Source organism: Aulonocara stuartgranti, assembly GCF_965226115.1.
Source record: "Aulonocara stuartgranti genome assembly, chromosome: 9".
NCBI classification, from domain to species: domain Eukaryota; kingdom Metazoa; phylum Chordata; class Actinopteri; order Cichliformes; family Cichlidae; genus Aulonocara; species Aulonocara stuartgranti.
Genome location: NC_138960.1, coordinates 6,350,861 through 6,374,457, shown reverse-complemented (window position 1 = coordinate 6,374,457; position 23,597 = coordinate 6,350,861).

The window sequence follows — 23,597 nt, the reverse complement described above, 5'->3', positions numbered from 1 at the left end:
GTTGTAAACACAGTGCCATTCATCCGATCAGTCAGGATAATGGGCTTGCTCTTCTTCTCTGATGCTGTTTGTCCACACTGCTGCTGCTTGCTGGGACTCTTTGCTCAGGACTTTGCTGCTGTCTCTTTATCTGCCATGTTATTGCTCTTTGGAGCTGCATTCCTTGTCTTCAGGGAGGAGTGAGAGCTGCTTGTGAGGTTGAGAGACACATGGTGCTGTAAATAAGTTAACCAGAAACTTGGCCTGCATGTTTCCAATGATGTTAAACTATGACTTTCTTCCGACTGCTGCATGTGGAAAATTGATTCAGGTCTGCTTTGCACCTGAAAGTGACAAACTAAGACATTTTCATTATTATCATCACTGCTTAATCAACACACATCTCTCTCTCTCTCTCGCTCTGTGTTTTTGTGAACAGTCCTTTCTTAAAAGCAGAAAATGAAATTGTAGTTGTTCTTGGCTGATCAACACAAAACCTTTTTCCTATGATTATTTTTCATCTACAATGTAAATTTTGTCTCTTCTTCACTCTTTTTTTTTTAAATAGCTGGTGACCTGCAGAATCACCGCTCTCACAATCAAAGGCAATTACTTTTACACAGCACACAGAAGCACTGTGACATCAGACACATTCACACTCACTTTGTCATCTGCGTAAATAAATCATTTGGCCAGTGGCATGTGCCATGGTGATCCATAAATATGATCACAAGTTTATTTAATTATTTTTCAACCCATCAAAACAAATAAACAAAAACATAATGCTGATGCTATGAACACTCTACACATGAGTCAAGGTGCAGGAAAACTGCTCACGGAAACGCTGCACACTCCAGTTATCACAGTTATCATAGTTCTGTTTCCCTCTCTTTGAGGAGTTCTCAGACAGCTCTCGATCTGATGTTGTGTAGCTCGCTCATCAGCTCAGAAGAGACCGCAACGCAACCTCACAGTGGTCGCGTGCTTTGCCCCACACAGTGGCAAAGTCTTGCACTTTCATATTCAATTCAGCTTCTCCATCATGTACCTTTAGATGTTTCATACAGGGTTCAACATATTAGTTGTTTTCACAGGTGTGCTCTATATCTCAACCATGGCTCATAATAAGACGACAGTCTTTCAAACAGGTCAAATGCCTCTATGCACATCATTAGTTTAAATATTTACCTATTTCACTCCATGGCATATGTACTTAATTTGAGCAACCCTAAGCTTAATGCAGGTTACTTTCAACAGTTATCCACCTCACATCATAACTGACTGAGGTGCCTCTTCATATTAATATTATTTCATCATTAATGCTATTATTTTTATATAACAGCAATGGTATATTACAATATGTTATTTATATTTTACTTTGTATCCACCAAAAGTTGCGGGTGATCTGCAGTTTCACCCTTTCCCAAGCTGGAGACATTTTCCTTTTCACACACTTTCCTTGGCTGAACAATGACACAACCTTAATATACCTTATGCATCTCTCTATTTCATTTAATATGTGTTTGTGTGAATTATCTGCTTTCATTATTAATACCAGTTTATAGGTTGTTATCCTTGCTATTATTAGTTTGAATGCATTAAAATTAAGTTGTAATTTAGCCTTTTGTTTATTTTACTTTATTCCTCTTGTATTTATATCTATTCAGTCGGGTCTGTTTCCAACCCTTTTTTTAACTACTTTAAACTACTGTGATCTCTAATTTTCACTGGGTGAGGGATTATTTACGTTCTTCCTAGTCTGAACTGCTCTCTTCACCTGAGCTGCTATCCTATTCTGAGTTACTGTCTTCTTTGTTTCGTATAGTCACGTACAAAATGTCCCTCTTTTCCACACCTCCAGCATGTAGTGTTAAAGCCACTGTTTGGTGTGTGTGTAGCTCTGCCTCTACCTCTTGCTCTTCCACTATGCATTCCTCTCTCTTTCTTTTGGATTAGTCCTGCTCCGGCTTGCTGTTTTTCTAGACATTTCTCATCAGGTGTCAATTTTACTTGTTTATCCCCCATTTTCAAAGATTTTGCTGGGCCGTCGCTGGCACGCTTGACTTCAGAGTGGTTTACTGATACGGCCTTCGACTTCACCCTAACGGTGAAGCGGTATCAGTTTTATGAGATGAAACTCATCCGTTCTCCGTTGTCACCAGTATGTGAGCCTCAGCAAAGAAAACAAAAATAGTAGTTCAGCAGCGTATTGTGCTGTAAAATCAACTTACTTCCAGACACATACACACACATAGACATTTGCGCGCTAATTTGTCACGAAGTAATTTCAGCTACCTCTAAAACTAGTCAAAACACAGTTCCTTTTGGTGAACTTAAACCTAATTTGTCACGAGATAATTTCGGCTACCTCTAAAACTAGTCAAAACACAGTTCCTTTTGGCGAACTTAGACCTTTTTTATCACATTTCTTTAAACTTTTGCGGCCGTCTTATATACCAAAATAGTGTTTCTCACTCTCCGACGTCTCACTGGTGATTCAGATCATCGGACTGAATCCCACCGCCGTGGACCAGATTAAAAACACCGGCCTAGACCCGAATTTAACGTCCTGGGGCTCTCTCCTCGTCCAAGAGGGCTGTGCACAGGCTTTGGTGCTGGCTCCCCACGGCGTCAGGAATCAGTGCTGGATCCTGGAACGGAGTCACAGATAACAGTTCTGATATTTTCTGCTCCGGCTCGGAGGACCAAATAATGTTAAGGAATATATTCTAAAACACTTCTTCAGTAAAGACTCAGAGAAGAGAAACACACAGAACTTCTTGCAAGCAAGGGCAGTCTCCAGACTGAGAGACTCGCACTGAGAAACTGCCCCGGTCTTTATTTATACTTCAGTGAGCGTTTGTTCTTTACATTGGAATGTGGAGGTGTACGTGTGTGTGTGTGTGTGTGTGTGTGGGGGGGGGGGGGGGGGGGGGGGTGGTCAGAGTGTGGCCCCATAAACAACTTCCCTTAACCTGCTGGTCTGGAAAATCCAACAGTTCATCTATATGTAAAGAAGGCACTTAAACTAAAACAGACATAGCTACGTTAATCCTACCGTAAAACAATAAGACAAGATACGACCTCTCTCATGCTCCCAGGATGTGGGTGTGCACGCCAAGCCTTTTGTAGCCTGCTAGAGATCACACATCCTGTCACTACACAATTGATTATATGCCTCTAAGTATACATGGTTGAATATTTCCTAATACAAATAACTACTTGCAGTATTCTACCATATGCAAACTTATATCACTAAAAGATTATACTGACTACTAAATACAATTTTCCATTGACAAATTCTATAAGATAAAGCCATAAATATGTGAGTCTGAGTCGTCTATCAAAAGTTAAAGCTATTCATATGAAGTTGTACAAAAAGGCTTTATTTCGTCAAGACAGTGCGTTTCTTGCGATTTCAATTCATTTGAATGGGGAACTCGCCCGAAACAAAGTATAGGTTTTCATTATGTGAATAACTTTACAATCTTAGCTCAAACAGCTGCAACACCTGTTTGCCCAGCACGGGGATATTGAATTTTATAAGATAAATCCATAAATATGTGAGTCTGAGTCTTCTATCAAAAATTACAGCTGTCTTTATGAAGACCATGAAAAACGCTTTATTTCACCACGGTAGTGCGTTTCTAGCTATTACATGCATTTGAATGAAGTTCTCGCCCGACACAAAGTAGTTTTCATTTTGTGAATAACTTGAAAATCGTATGTTGGAGGTTCCATTTTTTAGGGCAGAAATACCGTGGTAACTCGCATATCTCACGGAGGAATAAACCACATACACGTTGTGAAGAGAAATTGTAGAAGGCAAAGGAACTCAGACTCAAGATATCTTTTTCATGTGAACACATGGACGATCCCCCCCTCATCCCCCGATCCATCCTGCAGCAACGTGTGCAGGACAGATTTGAGAGAGAGGAAAGACCGCCCAGAACTCTCTTTATTTATACTTAAACGAGCTTTCAGGGAAGTAGGAGTGGCAAAAACATTTCCATAAAAGGAGAGACTGTTCGCTTGTCAACTGAAACAGGAGATAACTTTGTATGTATAGATTCCCATATAAGGGGAGCGAGAGAGAGAGCGAGCGCTAGTTTGTCTTCACAGGAAATAGTGTCGTATGTCACAGTATTCCTCTGCACATACGTCTCCACTCCCCCTCTCTATAGTGGTTCCAATTCACAAGCTCTTCTTCCTTTAAATGAAGCTACAACTAAGCATAATCACAAAACTCAAAAATCTTTCATCACACGTTGTTAGAGTTTTACATCAGAGGCACACGCCGTCCTCTGCGCCATCATTTATTGCACACACACTTCCGTATTTATACCTTTCAGATTAAGAGCACATACATATGATAGGGCAACACCCCCACTTGCTCTTAACACTATACATCACACATTTACATGATATACATATTTACATGAAATCCACATATCAACATTTATGTTCCAAACAAAATATGCGTAAATCTATCTATTTTCACTTTACTTACAGACTTAGTCATGATGTCTGCTACCATGTCTTCTGTTGCACAATATTTAACTTGTACTTCCTTCTCAGTTATAGCAGACCTAATAAAGTGATACTTGATATTGATGTGTTTACATCTTTGACGGTTTATAGGATTTTTGGACAATGCAATTGCACCTTGATTGTCTGCAAGAAAGGTAACTGGTGAATATTGCCTTTTAATGTCCATGCCATTAAGTAGCTGTGAGAGGTATAAGCTTTCTTGTACTGTGGCGGCCATCGCCATGTACTCTGCCTCGCACGTTGACAAAGCTACTGTAGCTTGCTTCCTGGTTTTCCAGCAGATCACTGGCCCATTTTTGGATAGTACAAAACAATAACCCGTTGTACTTCTCCTGTTACTCAAATCTGTGGCCCAATCTGCATCGCTGTATGCTATAAGATTTAGGTTTCCTTCTATCTTTTTATAGCACAGCTCTTTGTTTAGTGTCCCCTTAAGGTAACGTAATACATGTTTTGCTGCTGTCCAATGATGCTCTTTTGGCTCAGACAGGGATTGTGACAGTTTGCTCACTATCCAACTCAAATCTGGTCTTGTACATGTCATTAAGTAAATCAAACTGCCCACTAATTCTCTATATTTTCCTGAATCAACTGATTCACCATGTGCACCAAAGTCATTTTTGAGTTCACAAGGAGTAGAACGTGGCTTACAGTCAGACATTTTGAACTTTTCCAGGATTTTTGTGACGTACCGTGTCTGGTTTAGTCTTATCTCATGGTTCTCTTGTCAATACCCAAGAAATGTTTGAGCTCACCAAGATCCTTCATTTTAAATTTCTCATCCAACATTTGTTTCACGTTTCTGATAGCGTCTTCACCGTTGGCAGCTATGATTACATCATCAACCCAGATGATAAGAATCACTGTCTCACTCGCTGTCTGTCTGGAATATACACAATGGTCTACAGGATTTTGTTTGTAACCTTTTTCACATAAATGGTCATGTAACATCTTATTCCAGTTCCTGCCAGATTGTTTCAAACCATATAGTGATTTGTTTAGTTTACAGACCAGTTTTTCACCTGAAGGTTTTGAAGTAACCAGAAGGTTACTTCAAAACCTTCTGGTTGCTGCATATACACCTCACAATCGATTGGGGCGTGCAAATAAGCAGTCTTCACGTCCATTTGGTGGAGTTTAAAGTTGTACTGTACTGCTAATTGCATCAGCGTACGCACTGATGTCATATCTGCAGTCGGCGAAAAGGTTTCTTCGTAATCAATGCCTTGAACTTGGCTATAGCCTTTAGCAACATATCTTGCTTTAAATGTTTTAGTCCGATTTGAATTCTATAAGGCAAAGCCATAAATATGTGTATGTGAGTCTTCTATCAAAAGTTACAGCTGCCTTTATGAAGGTGATGAAAAACGCTTTATTTCGCCAAGACAGTGCGTTTCTTCCGTTCCCATGAATTTGAATAGAGTTCTCACCCGACACAAAGTATAGGTTTTCATTTTGTGAATAACTTGAAAATCTTAGCTCAAACAGCTGCAAAACCTGTTTGCTCAACACGTGATATTGAATTCTATAAGGCAAAGCCATAAATATGTGTATGTGAGTCTTCTATCAAAAGTTACAGCTGTCTTTATGAAGTTGATGAAAAATGCTTTATTTCGCCAAGACGTTTCTTACGATCCCATGCATTTGAATGGAGTTTTCGCCCGACACAAAGTATAGGTATAGGAGTGATGTGAGCTCGCTTGCTAGAGCGAGTTAGTAGTCTGGTTGCTGCATTTCGTATAGCTTGGAGGCGAGAAAGAGATGATTTATCCAAGCTGGTAAACAGGGAATTACAATAATCTAAACGCCATGACACAAATGGATGGACAATTTTTTCCAGTTCAGCTAAGGAGACCATATGTCGCAGTTTAGAAGTATTCCTTAACCTCCTAGGACCTGGCGTCCACATATGTGGACATCACATTTTGGCTTATTTAGACCAAAATACTCAATTTTGCGCTGCAAGGGCCTGATATCCACTTACGAGGACATTACACTGCTACTGTTCTATCAAAATTTTAAACGAATATCCTCACATGTGGCTGTTATTTTTCTTTTTTTTTCTTTTTTTTTTCCATTCAACCCTTTATTTCATTTTTAAATGAAAATCACAGAAAACGTGTTTATAAACCACACCGTGATAATGTCGCATGAAGATGCAAACACAAAAAGCTAGGTTTATATGTTACCGTTTGTTCCCATCATTACTGAAAAATAAAGAGTTTTTTTTCCCACAAACAAACAAACAAACAAAAAACCAAAAAAAAAGAAAAAAAAAGAAACCGCCCCGCCCCCCCAAAAAAAAGAATAAAGAAAGAAAAAAAAAGCCTCCGTTTCCCATTTAATTTTGATATAATTGGTTGATTGATCCTTAAGTGATTGTAAGTTTAGCAATCAATTTGTTTTTAATCTGACATTTATAAGCTTCGGCTCTTATTTTTCTTAAAAACAAAAATAAGGTAAAAAAAAAAAAATCTGGTAATTCTTTGTTTTTATATTCATTGGGCCCCAATCAGCCCAAATATCAAAGAGGAATTAAAAATGCATGCCGTGGAAGAGTTCGGGTCTTAGGAGGTTAAATGAAAGAAACAGGAATGAGACAGAGACTTTACGTGTGAGTCGAGGCCCAAAGAAGAGTCAAATATTACTCGACTTAGCAGAAGAACAGAAGCTATGATCATTGTCTCTGTCTTGTTCATGTTAAAACAAGGTAATTGTTAGAAAGCCAATCAGAGATTTGAGTTAAAGCCTAGACTAGGGTGGACAGCCTATCCAGCTGATGAGGCTTAAAGGACATATACAGCTGAATGTCATCGGCATAGAAATGATAAGACAGGTCACTAAAAGACTGAATAATGCCAGCTTAAAGGAAGCATATAAAAAGAAAATAATAATGGACACAAAACTGAACCCTGTGGAACCCCACAGGTTAGGGCAGCAGTGTTAGAGGAGAACCTATCAGTCCTAACAGAAAAAGTCCTGTCTTCATCAGACAGGAAGAAAACCAGTCTAAGACGGTGCCAGATATACCAGCCAGAACCTTCAGCCTGTTGAGTAGGATTTTGTGGTCGATGGTATCGAAGGCTGCGCTAAGATCTAGCAAAATGATCACGGAACAATTTCCTGCATCAGATGCCATTAGTAGATCATTATTGACCCTTAAGAGAGCGGTCTCCATAGAGTGCTGCTTTTGAAAGCCAGACTGAAAAGGGTCAAAAATCTGCACCAAGCGTTGACTCCGGCTCATGAGAACAGTGTCCGACAGTCAACGCCTGAAGCCTTTTGACGTTGCTCGTTTCAAGGATTCAGAAATGGCCAGCCAGTTTCGATTGGAGCTTCAGATCCATTTTGAGGCCCTGGCACAAGAGGAGGACAACTCTGTGGAAAGCCAGTGGGATCGGTTCCGGAGCACCGTGGTCAACAGTACCGCAACCTTGATAGGCCGCAGGCGTGGCATGTTTCATGAACGATGGATCCAGAGAGACATGTGGGACCTTATTGATGAGCGGAATAAGGCAAAGCAAGTACGTGATCAAGAGCCACCGGGACAAGTCTTGGATGCAGCGGATATGCGTTATCGGCTGATGGATGGTCAAACGAAATTACCGTCAAGATAAACGGGATTGGATTGAATGGAAAGGACAAAAAGCGCAAGAGGCAGCGATCAAGAACGAACTGACTGGTGCTCTAAGCGGCAGACAAGTACCAATCAAGGGCAAGGACGGCCGCCTCTTAACAACGGCAGAGGAACAAGACCGATGATGGGTCCAACATTTCAAGGAAATCCTGAATCAACCGGCGCCTGTCGAGGAAACCCGAAGACGCCTCCGCCCCATGGATGACCTCCCAGTTAACGTTGGTCCAATTACCGTTGCGGAGACAAAAGCTATCATTCAGTCAATGAAGGTTGGCCGGGCCCAGGGTTGGACGAGATTTCGGTCAAGATGTTGAAAAATAGCGGTGACCTTATAGTCGGCCCTGCTCAATCGGCCCTGCTCATTCACTGCTGGGAGACGACGACAGCTCTGAAAGATTGGAGGAAGGGCGTCATCGTGAAACTGCCAAAGAAGGGTGATCTTGCTGATTGTAACAACTGCCATGGGATAACTCGGCAGTTGTTACAATCGGTTCTGTGCTCCGTGCTACTCTGACGTCTTCGCTCGACGACCAGCTGCTGTGAGAAGAACAAGCCGGGTTCCGGAATGAACGATCCTGTTCAGAGTAGATTTTTGTGCTACGGACAATAATCAAACAAAGTGCCGGAGCTACAGCAATAACTGTCAAACAACTTCATAGACTTTACAAAAGCATTCGACAACGTCCATCAAGAAACAATTGCCAGGCATACCGGAGATGTTCATTACCCTCCTGAGAAATATCTGCTTCTGTGTCTGTACAGATAGAGGGATTTGGGACTCGTTCGAGATCAAGACACGAGTCCGACAAGGCTGCGTTATTTCGTCATTCCTGCTTGTGCTGGCTGTGGATTTCATCATGCGGTGTACCCTGCGGGACGGCAAGCACGGAGTCCAAGGAAATGACGGATGACAAATTGCAGATCTTGATTTCGTGGATGACATTGCGCTGCTTGGATCTACTCAACGCTCCATCTGCGATTTGACCGCCATTCTGGAAAATAAAGCGTCAAAGATTGGACTGCGGATCAGCGTTGCCAAAAGCAAAGTCATGCGGATCGGTTATGCCAGAAAACTCCGGTACTTGTTGGCCATCGCCCGCTTTATGAACGGTGACAGCGGGTGGAAAGTGCCACCCTAAAATAAGCCTTTGCCACCCCAAGTGCCAGCCTACTTTTGCATATGGCAATGTTGTTTATTAAAACAAGATAGCATTTATGCTTCTATCGAGCTATCTTCAGTTTGTACAGAGTATGAATTTTTAAACTAACTGAATAGTTAGTTTAAAAAATGCCTCCTAAAAAAATGGTTCAGCCCATAGCGTCTCCTCCAACGTGTTGTCAATAGCTACCAATGCTATGCTCTGATTGGTGCCATGGACATTTTGAATGAACACCACGCACAGACTGTTGATTTGTATACTCTAGAAATTTCATAAAGGTAAGTGTTATTAGCGCAATTAAATAATGAAAACAAGGTTTATATTTCTGTGCATTCACTGATAGTTTTCCTGTACTTAATGTTTTATTTAATGTTGTTTAGTATAACGTGAAAGCTGCGGTTAGCAATAAAAAAATATGCTAATCATAAGGCAAACTTTAATTTGTGTAATCCAGTGCATTTTAGTTTTAGTATTAATGGAAAGGGCCATTACACCAAACGTGTTGCATAAAGATGGCATAAAATTCTGAACTGTACAATGAAAACTTGATGTGTAACCTATATATATATATATATATATGTAGTGAAAGTGACTTGTAATTGTGACAGCCCTGACACTTTGATTGACATAAGTACTTGCTTTTGATGAATATATTATCTGTTTTGATTAAGGGACTTGCTTTTGAAGCATTGACTACTTATTTTGAGCAACTGACTTGCTTTTGAACAACTGACTTTTCTTTTTGATGAAGTGACTCACTTTTGCAAGTTATCTACCATGTTTTGCAGTTTGCACTAATTGTTTTGAGAAGAGCCTTAGTAGTGGTGCAGAGATCAATTCTGTTGTGAGAAATGCACCAAAGCAACTGAGAAAAACTGTAAAAAACTTCAATTTAATCAAAATGAAATGTTGCTGAACTCTGATGGATGTGTCTTTCAATCTTGTCAACAAGACTGCGGTACCAAATCAACTTGATGAAGATCTCCTTTGAAAAATACATACTCACGAGACAAATTAAAAGCAGTGCCCTCACAGCTGGTAATACAAAACACAGTGACAACTTGTGTATTAGATACCCTCACTCCAAAAGCATATATCTATATATATGGAATCTCCAAGAATATCATCCTAAAATGGCATTCAGCGGGTTGTTACAGTAAAATAAAATTTATTTTAAAAAGAAAATTTTCATCTGAAAATGTTGAATTTTAGTAAAAACAATGCTTTGTAGCTTGATACTGTCGTTACAGACAAAGTGGATGTTTAAAAGTCTTTTGTATGAAGCATTTGAAATGCAAGAGTTGGGAGTTCGCCTTGTAATCGGAAGGTTGCCGGCCGGTTCGAGCCCCGGCTTGGACAGTCTCGGTCATTGTGTCCTTGGGCAAGACACTTCACCCGTTGCCTACTGGTGGTGGTCAGAGGGCCCGGTGGCGCCAGTGTCCGGCAGCCTCGCCTCTGTCAGTGCGCCCCAGGGTGGCTGTGGCTACAATGTAGCTGCCATCACCAGTGTGTGAATGGATATGTAAAGCGCTTTGGGGTCTTTAGGGACTAGTAAAGCGCTATATAAATACAGGCCATTTACCATTTACCAATACGTCTCCTTATCAGCTGGAAATATTAAAGCCAGAACTTACAACACGATACTTTGTACAGGGTTTCCAAAATAAGTTTTATTTCAAGTAAACAAATACATTTAATTCAGGTAAAACAGATCATCACATTTATTCTTGTAAAGGGTTTTCTAAAAAGTTTTATTTCATGTAAAGCGTTTCCAAGGCTGTTAGCCGCGTTGCCATGTATTGAACTTATTTACAGTGTGTCAGTAAAGGCTAACATGCACTTCTGGCCCCTGTGTGGAATGAGCCCATGTTGGGTTTGTGAATTTGACAACTTAAGGTTTTGAAGTTGGGGATACATGCTCCTGGTGAGCATAAGATGTCCAGTGTTGGGAAGGTTACTTTTAAAATGTATTCCACTACAGATTACAGAATACATGCCCCAAAAGGTATTTTGTAACGTATTCCATTACGTTACTCAATGAGAGTAATGTATTCTGAATACTTTGGATTACTTAATATATTATCAGGCTGTTTACAACTACATGAATATGATTTATAAGATAAGATAAGATAAGATAAGATAAGATAGAACTTTATTAATCCCTCGGGTGGGTTCCTCTGGGAAATTCGATTTCCAAAAAAGCACAGCACCGACAGAAGTTACAGAGTTATACACACACACATATATATAAATACAGAGACAATATAAATAAAATATACGAAGGGGATAAATAGAATAAATAGGAATAAAAATAAAAATACAAGTGAATTGCACATTTCAAGTATTGAGTCTATTGCACCGTTGACTATTTACAAAAGTATTGCACAAAAGGTATTGCACAGTGAGGTGAAGAGGCACTACAGCTTAGTTGTTCCCCCCTCCTTTGTCCTCCTGTTTCCCCTCCCTCTCCCCTCCAGAGAGGAGTTAAACAGTCTGATGGCGTGTGGGACAAAGGAGTTTTTAAGTCTGTTAGTTCTTGTCTTTGGGAGAAGCAACCTGTCACTGAACAGACTCTTCTGGTTGTTAATGGCCGTGTGCAGAGGATGCCTGGCATTGTCCATAATGTCCATCAGTTTCTTTAATGTCCTTTTCTCTGCCACTGTCACCAGAGTGTCCAGCTTCATGCCGACCACAGAGCTAGCCCTCCTGATCAGTTTCTCACAGAGCTAGCCCTTATTACTATTACTGAAGGTCCGCGGCTCCGAACCATAGTAAAGGGACCTCTGGCTAGCTGAAAATTAGCTTTACTTTGTGGTCTGGTCAACTTTGCTAGCGAGAGACAGAGAGAGGCGTTGAAAGCCTGCTCCAACTTATTGATTCGGAGGAAAACAAGAACACGGTGTACAGTCGAGTCTTAATTAGTGATGGGATTTCTGGCTCTTTTTAGAGAACCGGCTCTTTCGGCTCCCAACCGGCTCTTCAGGTTGTTTTGTTGCTTTAATTAATTTACTATTAACAACAATGTAAAATTATACACAAAAGGAATTACTAATGTAAAAAAAAACCGGTGGTTTTATTTATAAATGTTTATATATAAATATATACGGTGGCCCCTAGAGACAAAAAACGTACAAACTCCAAAAAGCACGTACAAACTCCAAAAAGCACGTACAAACTCCAAAACACATTTCTAGCGTTAACTGAACTTCCAAATCAGAGCTACCTAGATCACTTAAATTACACAATTGAAAGCATATTTGTATTGTTTGTGTATTTATACACAAGCACTCATATATATTCAAATAATTTAAAAAAATGTTCATTTACCTGTTACTACCACACACCAAATCTGGTCGTTGGTACTTCCTGACTTGTGTAGCCACTAGGTAACAAAAGCTCAACACTGCCCCCTAGCATCCTGGAGCACTTCTGTTGTGTTTTGTACGTGTTTTGGAGTTTGTACGTGCTGCTTTGTCTCTAGGGGCCACTGTAAATATACTTTTATTTATTCACTCCACATAAAACGTCATAAATAAATCATATAATACAAAGACCAATTATTTACATTTCAACTTTTAACTATTTACATTTTCAGCTTTTTCCTTTTAAACAGATTTAAAGTGAAACAACACAAAACACTGCAAACCACAACACAATTAAATATAAATAAAAATATGAAAACAAAAAGAAGATGCACAGTCTCTGTCATATAGGCCTGCATGAATAAACTTTTTGAATCCTTTATCATCTGCAACTGAAAATAGTTGTGGATGATTACTATACCTTTCTAATGTGACATTGTTGTCCCTGGCTCTCTTTCTCTCCAGCTCTGTTCCTGTGCTATTGCGAGTGTACCTACCGCCCCACCCCCTCCTCCCAGCACAAAGCACAAGGCTGCGGAGTGAAGCGAAAAAAAGTGCGAGGAGAGAGAGAGTACGGAGCCCCTCTGATGACACAATAAATAAATTGTGGCCACAAAATACTACTTCAAGGGCACGAAATAGGTATAACGTGCCCACGAAATACTTATTTGTGGACACTAAATACTATTTCGAGACCACGAAATAGGTATAACGTGCGCATGAAATGCTAATTTGTGGGCACGAATTGGGTATAACGTGGCAACGAATTCTGCATTTGTGGCCACGAAATAGATAACGTGCGCACATCATATTGATACAATTCCTGGACAGCTGCGTAGAGACACAAGCATAAAAGTAGGCTAAACCTATACACTATGGACAGAGACAGTCTGATTGAGTTTTATTTTAGGCTGGGAATGAGCTACAAATGCATTTTGAAAAGCCTGGCAATGCAAGGAACCATCATTACGGAGAAACATTTAAACCGGATATTGAGAGCCAAGTCGCTTTACAGACGTAAGTATGACCTGGACGCCGGGATAGATTTTATTGTGAACCAACTGCAAGGGCCTGGGAAGGAGCACGATTATCGGTGGATGTTTACAAAGTGCAAACAACACGGCATTGCGATCAGGAAAGAAGACATCAGGATCCTCATCTCTTTACTGGACCCAGTAGGTTCCCAGGTTCACCAGACCAGACGTCTCAGAAGGAGGCAATATTTTGCTCAGGGGCCTAACTTTGTGTGGCCCCATAGACTCTTATGACAAACTGAAGCCATATGGGATATGTATTAATGGATGCATCGACGGTTTCTCACACAACATCATTTGGCTGTGGGCCGCACACACTAACAGTGACCCAGAGGTTATCGGCGGTTACTTTGTGGAAAGCAGTGGAGAGTCGTGGGAGTTTCCCCAGGCTCGTACGAACGGACATGGGCACTGAGAACGTGTTGGTCAGAGACCTCCAGCGTTATTTACGGAGAAATGACGGGCATGATAGAGCAGGAGACAGAAGATACGTCACAGGAGCAAGTACCACAAACCAGAGAATTGAGAGCTGGTGGGGAGTGATGAGAAAAGGAGTCGAGCCATGGATCACGCTTCTAGGAGAACTGAAGGACGAAGGATTCTTCTTTGGGGATTTCATTGACAAAGCTCTGTCACAGTTCTGCTTCATGCCAATCATTCAGGTAAATGGCCCATACTATAATAACCAGTGGTGGTAATTAATTACATTAAATTACGCTGTTGAAACAAAGCCACAAAAACACAATGTCCATCAAAAACACAGGAGCGCAGGGAACAGTTCACAACTCCTCAGGGGGCCGACCCGGAGGGTGACGGTCCAGAAGTCCATAGTTCATTTGATCAGGGGGCCGTCCGTGCGGACGGCAACGGCGGCGACACGGAAACGGTTCAGGGGGCCGACCTCGACGGCGGTGACGTGGAAACAGTTCAGGGGGCCGGCCGTGCGGAAGGCGACGGCGGCGGCGTGGAAACAGTTCAGGGGGCCGGCCGTGCGGAAGGCGACGGCGTGGAAACAGTTCAGGGGGCCGGCCGTGCGGAAGGCGACGGCGGCGACGGCGATCCGGGGGCCGGCCGCGCGGAAGGCAGCGGCGGCGGCGAAGGAGACGGAGCAGTTCAGGGGGCCGGCCGCGCGGAAGGCAGCGGCGGCTGCCAAGCGTCAGGCGTACCGGCCGAGGCTTGGAGGACACAGGACCAGGCGACGCTGAAGCAGAGGCTGAGGCGTAGCAGAAGCCGGACCAGGCGTAGCAGAAGCCGGACCAGGCGTAGCAGCAGCACAGGCAGAGGCCGGACCAGGCGTAGCAGCAGAGGCAGAGGCCGGACCAGATGAAGACGAAGACTCTGACAAGGCTGGACCAGACGAGGACGAAGACCCTGATGAGGCGGCCGCAGGTGGCAGCTGGACGGGCTCCTCAAGCCCTCCAGCTGACGTGGCGTGGGGCTGAACGGACCCCTCGGACCCTCCAGCAGAGACAGGCGGCTGAACGGGCCCCTCGGACCCTCCAGAGGAGACAGGAGGCTGAATGGGCCCCTCGGACCCTCCAGCGGAGACAGGAGGCTGGTGCGGTTCTCCTGAACCCCCAGCTGACGTGGCATGAGGCTGGACGGGCTCCTCGGGCCCTCCAGCTGACGAGGCATGAGGCTGGACGGGCTCCTCGGGCCCTCCAGCTGACGAGGCATGAGGCTGGACGGGCTCCTCGGGCCCTCCAGCTGACGTGGCATGAGGCTGGACGGGCTCCTCGGGCCCTCCAGCTGAGGTGGCATGAGGCTGGACGGGCTCCTCGGGCCCTCCAGCTGACGAGGCATGAGGCTGGACGGGCTCCTCGGGCCCTCCAGCTGAAGCAGTGGCAGGACCAGTAGGTGCCGAGACTACTGGCTGAACAAAAGGCTGAGCAGGTGATGGAGCAAATAACTGAGCTGAACAATGGGGAGCTGGCTGAGCTGCACAGTGGGCTAAGGGCTGAGCTAATGGAAGCACAGGAAAGTGAACTATGGACTGGGCTGCTAACAGAGCTACTGACCGAGCTATAGACTGAAAAGCATGCAGTAGTGATGGTGGTGATGGTTGTGGACTGAATTCTCCTGAGCCCTCAGTAGAAACAGGGACGGGTGCAGGCACATGCCGGACACTAGCCACTCCCACCCGAGGAGTAGGTACGGGTGCGGAGACGGGCTGTATCCTGGCTGCCCTCACCCTGGGGACCGGAACAGGTACCGGCAACGGCTGGGCAACTGCCCTTCCCACCCGAGGAGCTGGTACGGGTGCAGAAAAGGTCAGAGCCACTTCAAACAAAAGCAACATGTGAAAAGCCGCGGCAGGGAATTAAAAGGAACGGACTTCAGCGTGAACGACCAGTTCCCCAAAGAGATCTTGGAACGACGCAGGGTCCTCTTCCCAATCCGACGCGGCTTCATCCAGAAGGGCTCCCGCGCTGTCATCGCTGTGGACCGGCTGTACGTGGACGGACAGCTCCACCGCGACCCCAACATCACTCCGTGGCTGTATTAACCTCACACCAGATAAGAATCAGCTACACCATTTCCCTATCCACTCACATTAACTTGCATTAACATCTGTTTAACTTACCAGTATCAAATCGCATCTTAAAGTGTGATTTCATAGCAGAATTAACACCGTCACTCTCCGTCAGTGATTTAATTGGAATGTTTACGTTTTGTTTCTGGTTTTTTTTTTTTTGTTTTTTTTCCTCCTCTCTTTTCCCCCTCTTGGTTTTATGCTGCTCACCCCTGTCCTTGGTTTCTTTCTTTATTCCTTTCACTGCCTCGATCACCTGCTTCGACACTCATCCACAAACATCCTTTATTTCGACACATACGCACCATGCGCTCAACGGCAGCACATTTACATCAGTCAGACAGCGCACACAGTCGTTTAGGATACACACACATATGAGTATGCCAAGCCTACTCATATTAGTAACTATGCATACACAAAGTCAGACTCAGGGAGCATCTCGCCACACATTTTTTCTCTCTCTCCTTCTCTTTATTTATGAACAAGTGACGTATTCTCTCCACCTGTCTAAGCGACGCACACAGCATACATCCCTAGTTATACACAAACATCTGTGGGTACACTGAGGTTCATTACATGGAATATAAATGGAGCTGGCTCCAGAGAAAAGAGGTTAAAAATATTTAACCAACTCAAAAAACTACAGGCGGATGTTGTCCTATTACAAGAGACCCACAGACCTCTTAGAGGTTCAAATGAACACCTGAGTTTCCCAATGTGTTCTCAGCTTGTTATAATTCTAGACAAAGGGGAGCAGCAATTTTAATACATAAAAATATTAATTTCACAGTACTCGATACAGTTATAGATCCAGAGGGCAGATTCTTAATCATTAAACTATCTATACGTGATAAAAAGCTATGTATTGCAAGTGTATATGTAGGGCTGCTCGATTATGGCAAAAATGATAATCACGATTATTTTCACTGAAATTGAGATCACGATTATTTGACGATATTTATTTAACCCTTTAAGACCTACTATAGAACCAAGTCCACCAGAGCTTATATTATTTTTTTACATGCTGTAGTGCCATTTGTGGGAGCATTTCAAGTTGCTATACATCAATACAACTGTTATAGCCCATATTTTAATAATATGTATGCATTAAGTCCATAGTAATTACATAAATTGCAAAAAAGTGCAATAAACTACAAAAAAAATTGAAAATCGCTTTTGTTTTGTTTACATATATTTCTACTTGGAGAAATTTAAGAGGTTTATCCCTCAAAACTTTAAATACAATAAAGTTGCAAAAAATAGTTTACAACAACAGGAAATTTATTTTGAGTGTCTTCATAGTTTTATTTTGGAGATACAGCAATTTTTATATACTGCAGGAAAAACAAAAAAACAATCCTATGATGCAAATTTGCAAAGAAAACAGCATGTGCATCATTTCACTGTGGGAAGTGTTACGAACAGCTGATGGATCGGCAAAACGTGTTTCTGGAATATTATGTTTTTGTTCCTGCAAGCGCTTTTTATGCAATTTTTGCAAAGCTATATGTGGAAGGAAACCGTGACCGAGGACAAGCTGATGGCATCAGATGTAAGTACAACTCCTCCGGTTTCATATGCAAAACAAATTATTGCGCTAGCTTACGTGGTTCAGGTTCTACAGGGATTTAACAATAGTTACGCAAAACGGAGCGTGCTGCTCTGACCGGCTTTAAAGGGTTAACAATGACTTTAAAAAAATAATATAAAATAGTGTGCAACACCACTGAAGTTTTTTTTTAAACTCTCTTTTCAACCAACGGCAGTCACTCTCCAAATAACTTGTGCTTAGCTTTCCGAGCTTCCCTCGGGTCCTCTTAATCAGCGGTCTCCAACCTTTTTTGCGCCACGGACCGGTTTATGCCCGACAATATTTTCACGGACCGGCCTTTAAGGTGTCGCGGATAAATGAGGGAGGGGCTAATAATCGGCTCAGTCATTTTTAATGATCGTTGAAAGCCCAGATCGTAATCGTGATTAAAATTCGATTAATTGAGCAGCCCTATGTATATGGTCCAAATGTTGATGATCCCTCATTCTTTCACGGTTTTTTCAGTGCACTCTCTGAACACTTAGATGGCACACTTGTTCTTGGAGGTGACCTCAACCTTGGACTAAATGAAGACATGGATAGGCTCAATACAGCGGGAACTCGGCGTAATTGGCAGTCCACAAATATAATCAAACAGTATATGAGCGACTTTGGTCTTTGCGATGCATGGCGCTCCCTTCACCCCACCAGTAAGGAATATACTTTTTTCTCACATGTCCATCACTCCTACTCTCGTCTGGATTATTTTTTGGTCAGTAGCTCACTGCTGAACGACATTTCAGACACTGAGATTCACCCTATAGCTATCAGCGATCATGGTCCTGTATCTTTAACACTAATGCACAAGAATAATACTACGCCAAGAAAAAACTGGAGATTTAATATATCACTACTTAAAGATGAAGACTTTATTAAATATTTTAAAAAAGAGTGGACTTCATATTTGGACCATAATGACACTCCCGAAACATCAGCTTCTGTTCTATGGGAAGCAGGGAAAGCTGTGATGAGAGGTAAAATAATTTCTTTCTCATCACATAAAAAGAAAAAAGAAAACAAAAATATTCAGGAATTAGAAAAAAACATCAAATCACTAGAAGAAGCCTACGCGTCCCACCAAGATCAGGAAACATTGAACAAAATACGCAAAACAAAACTAGAATTAAATGAGATAATTGATAAAAAAACAAAATTCTTAGTACAAAGACTACGCCTACAAAATTATGAACATGGTAATAAATCCGGTCAATTTCTAGCAAACCAGCTAAAAATAAATAAAGAAAAAACAACTATATGTGCTGTTCAAGATTCATCTGGGAACACATTATATGAACCGATACAAATAAGCAACATTTTCAGGGATTTCTATAAAACGTTGTATTCACCACAAATAAACCCATCTAAAAAAGAAATTGATCAGTTTTTGGACAACATAACTCTTCCAAAATTATTGGACACTCAAGCAATGGCACTGGATTCACCACTGACACCAGGTGAACTCCAGGAAGCCCTGATAAGTATGCACAATAATAAGGCTCCAGGTCCAGATGGCTTTCCTGCAGAATTCTACAAAGAATTCTGGTCGATTCTAGCACCAGTTTTCTACAGAACGTTGTTGGAAATTAAAGAAAAGGGCAGACTTCCATCAAATATGAATTCTGCAAACATTAATCTCTTGCTAAAACCAGGCAAAGACCCTGTATATCCCTCAAGCTATCGTCCAATATCCCTTATAAATGTAGACCTTAAAATAATCTGCAAAGCTCTCTCAAAGAGACTGGAGAAAATAACCCCCCTCTTAATTCATCCTGACCAAACTGGTTTCATAAAAGGTAGGCACTCATCAACAAATACACGTAGATTACTTAATTTGATAGACTACTCATACAGTAAAAACCTAGAAACTACAATATTCTCTTTAGACGCAGAAAAAGCATTTGACAGAGTTAACTGGAAATTTCTATTTGCAACTTTACACAAATTTGGTTTTGGATCCTCTTTCATAAACTGGTTAAAAATATTATATAATTCCCCAACAGCTTGTGTTAGAACAAATGACCAGACATCCTCCAGCTTCTGTCTCTTGAGGGGCACCAGGCAGGGATGCCCACTCTCCCCTTCACTATTTGCAATTTTTATTGAACCACTAGCAGCAGCAATTAGACAGAATTCAGTAATTAAGGGCATAAAATGCAAGAACGTGGAACATAAAATCAGCCTTTATGCGGATGATGTGTTACTCTTTCTCCAAAATTCACAAACCAATATCTCTGGGGTGATTGAATTGATAAACTCTTTTGCAAGAATATCAGATTACTCAATTAACTGGTCAAAATCTACAGTCCTACCGATTAATTGCTCCTTCCATAATTCCTCTTCTACACCACTGCAATCGGGAAATATAAAATATTTAGGTATTAATGTTTCTCCCAAGCTTGCAGATCTAACTAAATTAAACCATATCCCACTTTTAAAGAAGGTAGAAGATGATCTGGCTAGATGGAAATGTCTACCCATATCACTCATGGGAAGGGTTGCCGCTATAAAAATGATGGTCTTACCAAAAATAAATTATTTATTCTCAATGATCCCAACTAAACCGCCACAAGATTGGTTCAGATCTCTAGATTCATGTATGTCCAAATTCCTTTGGAAAAATAAACCCCCACGTATAAGCTTAAAAACACTACAAAAGACCAAGGATAAAGGAGGACTAGAACTGCCTAACTTTCAGCACTACTTCTTAGCCAACAGGCTTCAGTTTATCTCAGGATGGCTAAAACACACCCTCTTAGATGAACCTTGGCTAGATGTAGAACAAGCACTCTGCAATAATCTAGAGATCTCAGACCTACCATTTATCAGCTCAAACATCCAACGACATGAATGCTTTAAAAGCATCAACATCAGCTCTTCTCTGACAGCATGGTGGGAGTTTCTAAAATTGACGGCGTCTTCATTAATCCCATGCAAACGTACACCTATCTGGAACAACCCTGACATATTACAAAACAATAATATGATAAACTTTTCAGATTGGAGTGATAAAGGAATCAAATATTTAGAACATATACTAGAAGGAACAGAATTTATTTCATTTGACGGACTAGTTACACAATATGGGATCAACAAGAAAAGATTTTTAGAATATCAACAAATTAAATCCATAGTAAAAAAGAAATTTAAACCGGGTCAAGTTGAACTACAAACACCACCAAGTGTGGTTCAATTTCTTACTCTTAAACACCCCAAATTACTATCCAAAATATACAGAATGCTTTCTAAAACAGATGAATCAATATCACTTCCTATTGCAAAATGGGAAGCGGATTTATCAGTTAACTTAGACCTAAACTTCTGGTCTCAGATTTGCTTAAAAACCTTTCATCTAATTAGAAATCCCAGTCTTCAATTAATTCAATACAAAATATTACATAGAGTGCACTATACAGGTCATCGGATGTTCAAGATGGGCTTTACGTCTACCAACAACTGCTCACACTGCCAAACCAATTCACCGGACAATTATATCCACGCTCTTTGGTTCTGTCCACCAGTTCAGAAGTTTTGGCGCGAGATATGTGAAGACTTATCAAAGTGTCTGAAATGTAACATTCCAACTTCCCCCTTAGTGTGTTTGTTGGGCAGCTTAGATAATGTCACTTCAGAAAAGAATATCGCCCATATGGTTTTCACTGCCCTATGCATAGCCAAGAAAACAGTCCTCATGAACTGGAAAAATAAAAATAATCTTAATTCTAACCAATATAGAAATTATCTATTAGATTACATTAGTCTTGATACAGCCTCTGCCACCACATCAGATCAATTGCTCTGGGCTCCTTTGATCAGCTCCATCACCTAGTGGGGGTGGGGGGTCATAGTTTGGTCCCACCTTCACTGTTGTGATTGGTGTGGGGGTAGGGACAGGCTTAGGGCGTCGGGGGGTTCCCCGGAGGCATCTTCCTTGGGGGGCTCAACCCGGGGTAGCGGTCATGTCCGGTTAGGGGCTCTGTTGGCTCTCAGGTGACTGTTTCCTCGCGGCTGCGTGCAGCGGGGCTAGGGGAGGGTCTGTGCTGACGGACGTGGGTTACTGACCTGGTAGCCTGGCTGCCCCTGGGTGGGTCCGGGATGGGCGTGAGGTTCTGGGGGCGCTCCGTCTCTGGGCTGGGACCCGGACCGGGCCTCGGGGGCTTGGGTCCTGGTTGGTGTGTTGCCGGGGTTGTGGGCGGGTGGGTGCATGGGGGCCCAGCCCTGGAGCAGGGTGCCGCCGGTGCGTCGAGCCACCTGGGGGGCTCTTCAACTGGTGGGGGAGATTGTCACATCTTGCAGGAGCTTTCCTCTCCTCAGGAGCTCCCTCTGCAGGAGGGGGAGATACAGGAGAGGTGGAGGAAGATCTCAGCCTGGGTGTTTATTGTCTTATGTAGTCTGGAAGATGAGTGGATGGTGGGGTGGGTGCAGTTTTCTCTGTGGTGGGGTTGGGTGGACTGTCCCGGGCTCTGTGGGGCCGGGGGGCGCTGCTGCACTGGGCCCGGTCTGGATGGGCCTGGGCCCCCTTTCCCTGGCGGGTCGCGGAGTATGGGGGTGCCTACTGGGGTCAGCGGGGGAGCTGGCCCCAGGGAGGGGTCACTTGCCCCTCCCTTCCTTCCCTCCCCATCTCCAGCTGCCTCCCTCTTCCCGCTCCACCACAACCACCCACACATGCAGGGCCTTGGAGTGGGGGTATGTCACCAGGGTGCAGAGGAGGCTACCCCCCCCCCCTGTCCCCTTCTGGCTGCCTCTGCCTCAATTTTATCCCACAACTTAGACATTCACATTACTCACACTCTCATTACACATACATATAGGATCTTGGGGGTGGGCACGATACACGGAGTCCAAAGTACCATCAGGGTGTACACCCCACCACTGGCATCGTTGCCCACCTCTCAATTTTAAATACACGTAGACATTGAGGGCTAGCAGGAGGGACCATGCGCTTACCTGCTGCTCTCTGGCAGGTAGCTCCAAGCCCTCCTGGGTTTTAAATGCACCTTAGAACACCTTAGAGTGTGGAGCCTTCCTGCTGCTGCGGAGTCGGGGCGGTCTGCCTCCCCCCACCGCAGGGAAAAGGGAAACACCACCTGGGTCTGGGTGCAGTTCCCCCCTCCAGGGGCGGGGGCACCTAGACCCGGTTTGTAGAGTACGCTTGGGGAGTGTGATCGTGTGTACAACGTCTCTTTATGTCTGTCTCCACGTTGGTTGAGTGTGGAGTAAGTGCATATGAGAGCATGAGGGTGGGAATGGATGTTTGTATCTGTGTGTGCCTGTATGTCTGTGTCTATATGTCAGGTTGGGTGTCAGGCGCCACCTCTCTGGGGACATCTCAGGCCCTCCAAGGTTTGGAGGCCTATCTCCCCCTACCACCACTTCCCCTGCCAGTGGCGGACCCCCTCAGACATCGGTGCGTTGGTGGTTCCTTGTGTCCGGGGATGGGCGTCCAGGTACACACCGGCTCACTCCTTGGCGGCCGCTTATCGGGGCCTGGAGCCTGGGGCTCGCTCGGGCCACTTCGGAGGTGGGGTGCCCCCGGCCTCTCGGCCTGGGGCTCGGTCACTCAGGCACAGCTGGCTGCCGGCGGAGCTCACGGGCGCGTCACTGCAACTCCCCCTGGCTTCTGCTCCGCGGCTGCTGAGTGAGCCCTCATCTGGGACTCTCCTCAGCTCTTTCCGGGACAGTGGCGCAGCTGCCCCTCTGTTGGTCTTCCTTGGTCTCTTGTGTTCTGGGGGCCTCTGGATGTCTGGAGTTTT